This window comes from Theropithecus gelada, chromosome 12 (genome assembly GCF_003255815.1).
Source record: "Theropithecus gelada isolate Dixy chromosome 12, Tgel_1.0, whole genome shotgun sequence".
NCBI lineage: Eukaryota > Metazoa > Chordata > Mammalia > Primates > Cercopithecidae > Theropithecus > Theropithecus gelada.
In genome coordinates, this window is record NC_037680.1 from 36,008,093 (window position 1) to 36,018,648 (window position 10,556).

Genomic DNA, 10,556 nt, shown 5'->3' on the forward strand with positions numbered 1-10,556 from the left:
ATAGACTGGGGCAAGACTTGGGTAGAGGTAACCTCAAAATTGCTAGGGAGAGACTTCTGAGTATAGATCAAGAAGTAAAGGAGAAAGGGGGGAAAAGAAAAACTTTAAAATTTCCTTCTACTTAAAACGAGCCTGCTAAATTCCAATACCGTAAGTTTTACCATAAGAGAAATACCATATGTCTTACCATAAGAGAAAATCTCATGGTAAAATTTACCGTAAGAGAAAATTACCATAAGAGAATATCTCATGGTAAAACAGCTATCAAAATTAATAATCAGAACCCTAGTTTACTATAAAAAATAATTTTATACAAATCTGACAGATTTTAAAAATCAGTGTTTAAGTGTTTAAGATGTTCAGAGTAATAAAGAATTCACATTCATCAAAAAAGATAATAAATTATAAAACAAAATCAGGTAGAAATGACACAATACATAGATATGAAAAAGAAACAGACCAGACACAGTTTGACCAAAAAACAAAAAGAAGGAAAAAGAAACAAATCGACATCTTAGACAAGAAAAACATAGTCATTGAAATAAAAACCTTAACAGATCTGATAAATGCTAGATTGAAAGAGAGAATTACTGTATCGAAGGACAGTTTTATCAGTTTGGATAACATACAGTCAGGGTTACACCCAAAACATTTGAAACTAGAAGGCAAGAGAGTCTACTAATATTGTTCAACCATCCAGAACGGAGTGCAGAAAGGAGAATGCTGAAGTAAATCTTGGGGAGACAATAGAAGATACCGTGCACAGAAGCTCTTGGCTATGCAAAATAGCAGAGCCAACTATGTAGGGGCATTGGGTGAGGCGGGGGCAGAGAATGCTGATTATTTCGTATAACGAGAAGATAGAACAGTTCCAGGGTTGACTAATTCATCAACTCAATAATAGAATACCAGCTCAACTTCTCTACAATTTCCTCTATTTTCTTCTTGGCTGCAGCAGTTCCAAACACCACATTCTCTTGAAATTATTCCAGAAGAGGAAAAAAAGCACCATTTCTTCTCGTGCATCTCTGTTTTAGAGATAAAACCACACACACACACACACACACGCATGCACACACACACACACGCATGCACACACACACACACACATTTCTAGGAGTCCTCCCAGCAGACTTTCCCTTACATTGTCTTTTTTTTTTTTAAACTCTTTGATATTTTTGGCTAACTGTATAAGCATTCGGAGTGCATTCCCTCCATGGAGCATTATTATTTATGCTCTATTTACTTGTATAGAGTTGCCATCTGTATTATACTTTCGACAAATGTATAGACTTTCCTTGGGCTGTCCAAGACACCAAGCAGCATGTCTAATGTATATTTTTTTCTTTGGGAAAACACGTTCTGAATGAAACATTTCTTTAAAATTTAGTCAGGTTTATTATAGTATAACTAACATACAGCACGTTCACACAATTTTTTTAAGAGATGGGTTCTTGCTACGCTCTCCAGGCTGGTCTCAAACTCCCAGACTGGTCTCAAACTCCTGGGCTCAAGCAACCCTTTCACCTCAGCCTCCTGAAAAACTGGGACTACAGGCATGCACCACCATGCTTAGCTAAAATCACACTTTTTAGCATATTGTTTTATAAGTTATAACAAACAGAGTTATAACCACCACCACAACCAAAATATAGAAGTTTCATCACTCCAAAATACTCCCTTATGCCCCTTTGTAGTTGTGTTAGTTTTCTTGTTGCTGCTATAAAAAATTGCCATAAACTTGGTTCCTTAAAATAACACAAACATAGTTCCTCATATCACAAGTGTGAAATGAATTGTATGAGGCTAAAATCAAGGTGTTAACAGGGCTGGTTCCTTCTGGAAGCTTCAGGGAAGATAATCTGTTTCTTATTCCTTTCAGCTTCTAGGGACTGCCAGTATTCCTTGGTTCCTGGCTACATTACTGCAATGTGTGCTTTGTCTTCATATTGCCACCTTCTCCCCTATTAACACTTTTTTCTCTTTAAGTATCTTTGTGATTAAATTCAGAGCTTACTCAGATAATCCAAGACAACTGCTGCCCCATCTCAAGATTTTCAGTCATATCTACAAAGTCTTTTTTGCTCTATAAGGTAACATTTTCAGGTTCTAGAAATTAGAATGTGGATATCTCTGGGAGGCCATTATTCAGCCTACACAGTAGGCAACTCCTCTGTCCTCCAGCTGCTGGCAACCACTGCTGTTAGTCCTGTCCTATTTTTATCTTTTCCAGAATGTCATATAAATGCAATAATTACAGTAAGCAGCCTTTTGGGTCTGGCTTCCTTCACTTAGCATAATACACATGAGATTCATCCATGCTGTTGTATTTATCAGTAGTTTGTTCTTTTGTACTACTGAATAATTCCACTGCATGGATGTCCCACACTTTAACAATTCAAAAGTTGATGAGTATTTGTGCTGTTTAGGGTTTTTGACAAGCATGAATAAAGCTGCTATGAACACTGATGTGCAGCTTTTTGTGTGAACATAAAATTTTCATTTCTCTTCAGTAAAACCTAGGAATGTTTCTAAGAAATTGCCAAACTGACCCTTGGTTACCCACTAAATAAAGAAAAAGTGGAAGAAGTAGTAATTAGTTGGACTATATTGTCTACACAATGACAGAATGAATTATTTCTTTTTCTCTTTGTAAAGGCTGGAGTACAGTGGTGCAATCATGGTTCACTGTAGCCTCAAAGTCCTGGGCTCAAGTGATCCTCCCAACTCAGTCTCCCAAGTAGCTGGGAAACAGGGATCAGACCATACACTGTAACTGTCTTTACTCATATTCCCCTTTACATTATTTGGTAATATACTCTTAAGTGTCAGTAAAAGTTAAAGCATAGCTATACTCTTATTTGCACACATTCCGTATCCATTCTAATATATTCTGGAAGAAATAATTTATTTTCTACAATGAGATTCTATGATACAGAATAAAATAATTTGATTTAGTAGTAACCTTATTATATATCATAGATCAAAGAGGTATTTTTAAAAAGTTCTGAAAGAAATGCTATATTTTCATACACAGAATTTCCTGCCAAACAGGCCAAGCTGTCCTCATCCTGCTTATTCACTAAAGTAGAATTTGTGGGTAGAGGTATCATTGCATGAAAGAGTCATGGTAATGTCCAGAACGCCTTCCTTTATGGCTCTGCTATGCCCTTTTATGTATGCATATTAAACTAGACTGCTTACTGATTAGTTTTGTTATATAAAGTTTTATGGATTTAATCACAGGTCTCTATGCTTTTCATAAGAGCAAAACATGACAAGGTGTTTCTACCTTATGGAAAACGTTACAAATAAAATATACAAAAATGTTGTACTGAGGTTGTAGTTTAATTTTATTAACAACTTCCAGATACCAAGTGAAGTATAAATACAATTTTTATTTAGAAAGAAGTATCTATAAATAAGGTAACATTTGGTAACTGATGTAACAGCTTAACTAAGGTAGAACACTTAAGAATTACAAATGGGATGTGCATCTTACAACATTCAGTTCTTAAATTTTTTTTTTTGCAATAATTTTACACTTAAAGAAAACATGGTACAAATTACTTAGTGCCAAGGTCTTGGTTTCTAAATATCATTCTCTAAAAAAAGGAACAAAGAAACCTTGAAGAAATATCTGATTATAGGGCTGGAAGAGAGAAAATAGAAGGAAAGGCAAAAGCATCTTGTAGTACCAGAAAGCAAGAAAATGCTCAAAAAACAAAGGAATGGGGCCATGTTAAAGGGCCATAGAAGCCTACCACAGAGAACTCCCCATGGCCAATGCTGGAATAATTTGGCATGATTACACTATACATAATGGCATTATTACACTATACATAATGCAATATTACACTATAATGCAAAGAATAAAATAAATAAACATAAGCTCATACTGTTATAAATATATGATGAATAATAAATAAGAGTCAAATATTCCTTACAGGATATGTAAGATATATAGAAACTCTTCCCTCCAGGAGAAACTTAACTGCACCCCCTGACCTCAACTCCTTCCTTTCAGAGTGAGCTGGACTTAGTGATTCCTTTCCAAAGAAAAGAAGAAGAAAAAATTGGAATTTAACAAGAAAGAATAATAGAGGCTGGTCCTGGTGGCCCCCACCTGTAATCCCAATGCTTTGGGAGGCTGAGGCAGGAGGATTACTAAAGGACAGGATTTCAAGACCACCTTGGGCAACATAGAAAGACCTTGTCTCTACAAAAAATTTAAAAATAGTTAGCTGAGTGTAGTGGCATGTGCCTGTAGTCCCAGCTACTCAGGAGGGTGAGGCAGGAGGAGCCCTTGAACCCAGGAGTTCAAGGTTACATTGAGCTATGATAGCATCATTACATTCCAGCTTGGATGGGGGTGGGGGGGGAGGGAGAGGGGGAGGGGGAGAGGGGGAGGAGGAGAGAGAGAGAGAAGAGAGAGAGAGAGAAAATATGGCAGAGTACTACCTTAACTAAGATATCAAGGTTTACCTCACCGGAAAACAACACTAAGAAACTATCACAGACCAGACGAGATTTGAGAGATGTAGCAACTAAATGCAACGTAGTAACCTGAATTGGATCTTGAGCAGAAAAGGGATATTAAAAAAATAATAAGTGAAATCTGAATGAAGTCTGGAGTTTAAAAAGACATTAACAGAAAAACAGGTGAAATCCAAATAGTCTGGGGTTTAGATAATAGTAATGTGCTAACGTTGGTTTCTTAGTTTAAAAAAATGTACCACAGTAGGCCGGACATCGTGGCTCATGCCTGTAATCCCAGCACTTTGGGAGGCCGAGGCGGGCGGATCACAAGGTTGGGAGATCGAGACCATCCTGGCTAACACGATGAAACCCCGTCTCTACTAAAAATACAAAAAGTTAGACAGTCATGGTGGCGGACGCCTGCAGTCCCAGCTACTCCGGAGGCTGAGGCAGGAGAATGGCATGAACCCAGCAGACGGAGCTTGCAGGGAGCCGAGATCGCGGCGCTGCACTCCGGCCTGGGTGACAGAGCGAGACTCTTGTCTCCAAAAAAAAAAAGAAAAAAAAAAGTACTACAGTAATTGAAAATATTAACATTACAGGAAACTGAAACTGAGGTTGTATTATATAATAACTCACTGCACTATTTTTTTCGACTGTGATAAATAGAGTATTTGGTTTTTGTCCCCAGTTCCTGGAACAAACTTTATAAAACTCTGGAAGCTTCTTCAGTAATAATGAGGTGGAGGAGAATGTTTTGCTATTCATACCAAGCTCCTTTCAACCATACCTGAATTTATACTACTAAGGTGAAAAGCCTCAAGACAGAGGCTGGTTGCCAGGGCAACCAACCATGTGATCAGATGGTTCAAACATTCAATCCTTCCCCCAGACCTCTGGGGGAGGGAAGAAAGGGTGGAGACTGTAGTCAATCACCAATGGCCAATGATTTAATCAATCACATCTCTGTAATGGAACCTTCATGAAAACCTTAATCTAACAGGTTCAGAGAGCTTCTAGGTTGAATGCATTAACATGCCAGGAGGCAGGATGTGTCCAAAGCTCCATGGAGACAGAAGCTCCTGTACTCAGACCCTTCCAGACCTCACCCTATATGCCTTTTTATCTATTTGTGCATTTGTATCCTTTATAATAAACTGGTAATAGTAAAGTGTTTCCCTGAGTTCTGTAAGCTATTATAATAAATTGCTGAACATGAGGCAGAGGTTATGGGAACTCCCAATTTGTAGTCAAGTTAGTCAGAAGTACTGGAGACCTGGGATTTTGATTGGTGTCTGAAGCTGGGATTGAGGCAGTCTTGTAGGACTAAGGCCTTACTTAGCCTGTGGGGTCTGATGCCAACCCTAGGTAGATAGTATCAGAATCAAATTAAATTGCACTGGTGTCCACAGTAAACTGGAGAATTGCTTGGCGTGGAAAATTGACACATTTGGTATCAGAAACGTTGTGAGTATAGGACAAATTTTTTTCTTTATCTACTTTTACGTATCTTAAATTATTCTAAAGTAAAAGTTTATTTTTTATTTTATTATTGTTTTTTAAGGCAGAATCTTGCTCTGTCACCCAGGCTGAAAGTCAATGTGAGATCATAGTTCATTGCCACCTTGATCTCCCTGACTCAAGCAATCCTCCCACCTCAGCTTTCCTAGCTGGGACTACAGGCATGTGCCACCATGCCCAGCTAGTTTTTTTTTTTAATTTTTAGTAGAGATGAGGTCTTGTTATGTTGCCCAGGCTTGCCTTGAACTCCTAAGCTCAAGCAGCTTCCCAAAGTGCTGGAACTACAAGCATGAGACACCAGGTCCAGCCCAGACATTCATTTTTTAAAAAGTACAAGGAAGTTCCATATACATGTTACTCAGATTCCCCAAACTTAACATTTTACCACATTTACCTTATCAGTCTCTTTCTGCTCCCTTTATAAACATATTTCTCATCATTCCCTTTTACACCTGAATATTTCAATGTATATTTCTGTTAAAAGTACATTTATCAAAATAAGGAAATGAGCATTAATACAATACTATCCAATACAGACCTTCACATTTCACCATTTGTTTCACTAATGTACTTTATAACAAAAATATGATAAAAGAGTAATATAAAATAAAAATTGTTTCCATCCTAGCCCATGATCCAATCGAGGGTCATACATTATTTTTAAAGGTCATACCTCTTTGGACTTCTTGGATCTGGAATGCATTCTTCAGTCTTTGTTTTTCATGACCTTGACATTTTTGAAAAGTACAAACTATTTATTTTGTGAAATGTCTCTCAATTTGGGCTTTACTGATGGTTCTTCATGTTTATGTTCAGGTTATGCATTTTTGCAGTAATACGGCAGAAGTGATGTGCTCTTCTTTGTGCATCCTGTCAACATGCATGCTATTGGTTCCACTACTGTTAGTGTTAACTTTTGCAACTTCGTAAAGGTGGTATATGTCATGCATGTCCATTGTATAGTTGCTATTTTTTCCATTCTTGATTACTATCTTGTGGGGAGATATTCTGAGCATGTAAAAACATGCTCCTTGTAATCAACTCTTCACAAAATACTGTAAAATACACTGCTGATTTTTGCCTGAAACAATTTCTGACTAGAATTCCATTCTACATCTACTTGTCCAGCTCCATAAAAAAGCATGTATTTTTCTCACAAATAGGACTTTTTATTTGGCACTATTGTAAGTCTGAACTTTAAACAGATTCTTGGACTGGTGGTTCATATCCATCAGCTCGTTCAACTTTAGCATCTGTCTCATCCCCAGTGGCTTTTCCTGAACTACTACCTTCACCATGAAGCTCCACGAGTTTTCTCAATTCAAACTTGGGCTTCTTCAGCATTTTTACTTTTCTTCTTCTTCTTCTTTTTTTTTTTTTTTTTTTTTAAATGGAGTCTCACTCTTGTCTCCCAGGCTAGAGTGCAGTGGAATGATCTTGGCTCACTGCAACCTCTGCCTCCCAGGTTCAAGTGATCCTCCTGCCTCAGTCTCCTGAGTAGTTGGGATTACAGGTGCACACCACCACGCCCAGCTTATTTCTTTGTATTTTTAGTAGAGATGGGGTTTCACCATGTTGGCCAGGCTGGTCTCAAATTCCTGACCTCAAATTACCTGCCCACCTCAGTTTCCCAAAGTGTTGGGATTAGAGGCATGAGCCACTGTTCCCGACTAGCTTTTTTACTTTTCTAATGAAGACATCATGGAGAGGAAAAAATAGATTGGCAAGGATTTTCTATGTCTTTTCCAATGTTGTCTGGAATCAATTTATTGATCACTTCTTTCAAGTCATTTGTCTGCACCTCTCGGGTCATGATTTCCATCATCTTCTTCCAGATTTGGCAGACTTGCTGGTGCTGAGCCTAAGAGGCCATCCGTATCTGATTGTTGTGTTTTTTAGTAAAGTCAACACAGAACAGATGAAGCCAAGTAACCATCAGTAGTCTTGACATGAACAGGAGCTTCAATCATTGTCTGCCATTTTTTGACCATAGAATACATTTTGTTACAAGTAAGATCCATGACATGGAAGTTGGGCAGTTTTTGCCCTGAACATCTTCAGTAATCAGTTTGAATTTTTCTAAATGCGACTTCATCATTCTGCAAATCAGCAAGACTCACTTCAAAAACATGAACCTTGAGGCCATCAGATACAGTTTTGGTTCCTTGGATCCTGGTGACTAGCGTCTTTCCAACATTTCTTATATTGAACATAGCAGGTATTTTCACATTATATCAATCTTTCTTAGAAAATGGATCAACCACTTTCTCCTTGACTCCCTTCTGCCACCTTTCATAAGGCGCTTGTTCTTGCCAACTGCGGTGGTGCTGCTCATAGAGCCAAAAGGCCATGCTGGTATTTTTATTGAGATTGTCTTTCACAAATATTTTAAAGCTTTTCTCAAATAGCTTTTACATACTTCTGGTTACATTTATTCCTAAGTATTTTATCTTCTACATTGTTATTTAATTGGAGTATCCCTTACCACTCTATTTTCTAACTGATAGTTATTTATATACATACAAAATATTAATTTCTGAACGCTAATTTTATAGCCTATTAGTGATTTTTTAATTATTTGAGTTAGTTTTATCATTGATTTTCTAGTGCAGAAGTCCACACACTGTATCTTTTCAGTAAAAACACCAGACTGTAAATATTTCATTTTTGTATGCCAAAAAGTTCTTATCCCAACTGTTCCACTCTGCTGGTGTAGTGCAAAAGATGACAGAGGCAATACAAAACCAAGTATATATGGCTAAATTTGGCTCTCAGTTTGCTAACCCTTGCTCTAGGGTTTTCCAGATATACTATCTTATCATCTGCAAATAGAGATAGTTTTATTTCTTCTCTTCTGTTATGCCTCTACTGATTCCTCTTCTTTAACTGTACTGTCTAATATCCCCAGTAATGTGATGAATAACAGTGTAGTTACTAGATATCCTTGCCTTGCTCCTGATGGTACTAGTAAAAATGCCCTTGGCGTTTTCCATTATGATGACTTTAAGACTAAAGGGTGTGTGTGTGTGTGTGTGTGTGTGTGTGTGTGTGTACCTATACATATAAGGTGTGTATATATATTTATCATGTTAAGAAAATACCCATCAATTCCTATTTTCCTAAGTGCTTTTATCAGAAGATGTTGATTTTTGTTAAAGGTTTTTGCAGCATCTACGGAGATAATTATATGATTTATCCCCATATGTATTAATATAGTATATTAATGGATTTCCCAATATTGAAACAATCTTGTATTTTTGGAAAACAGCTGACCCTTGAACAATGTTGGGGCAGGGGTGCTGACTCCCCACTCAGGTGAAAATCTGCACATAACTTTTGACTCCCCAAAAACTTAACTACTAATTGCCTACTGAGATGCCTTACCTATAACACAGTCAATTAACACATATTTTGTATGTTACATACAATACTGTATTCTTACAATAAAGTAGGCTAGAGAAAAAGTTATTAAGAAAATACGGGAAAGAAAATACATTTACAGTATTGTACTGTATTTACTGATACTGTAAGTTTATGTCATCTGTTTACAAGATTGTTTACAGAATTGTCCGTCTGAAATGGAAAAAAAGGCATCTGTAGCAGCACACCTCAATCTATAGTACATCTCAAGCAATTCGACTTTTTATTGTAATGTCATGACTTCACTGCTTCTTGGTAGCAACTCCAGCATCACCAGTAGCACCTTGTATGGATCCTATAGTGTTACTCATGGTTTACGGTATTACACTAAACAGGATAAAGAATACATAAGAACTGCAAAAGATCACTTTTTACTGTGATACAATGCCATTTACTGAAGAGATGAACTGCTCATCTGGAGATGATAAGTTTCATAAGGCCTTTTAAGCATCTACTATGAACACTTGAACTCACCACAATAGCAATATGAGGCAGCTGCAAAATTACTACAGCAGTACATGTGCTACAAATAACTTTATGCAGTTATTAATACTGCATCATTCTGCTTGCTTACATTTCTCTCCACTGTGAATGATGCTATGTATGACCTGTTTATATGTGTAAGTTTTGATAAATTTTAACTTTTTATATCAGATTCGTGTATATTTTATGGTATTAAATGATAAAACAGACTAGTATCTACATATATTTCATGCATTCATGATATACCTTTAATTTTTTTTTTCTTTTTGAGACGGAGTCTTACTCTGTTGCCCAGGCTAGAATGCAGTGGCACAATCTCAGCTCACTGTAACCTCCGACTTCCAGGTTCAAGTGATTCTCCTGCCTCAGCCTCCCAAGTAGCTGGGATTACAGGCATGCAGAGTACCACACCCTGCTAATTTTTTGTATTTTTAGTAGAGGTGGGGGTTTCACCATGTTGGCCAGGCTGGTCTTGAACTCCTGACTTCAGGTGATCTGCCCACCTCGGTCTCCCAAAGTGCTGGGATTACAGGCATGAGCCCCCATGCCTGGCTTCTTAATTTTTTTCAATATTTCTAGGCTATGTGGTTCATCTGCAAGTTTTTTCAAATTGTCACAAATCTTCAGAAAATATTCCAATATATTTATTGAAA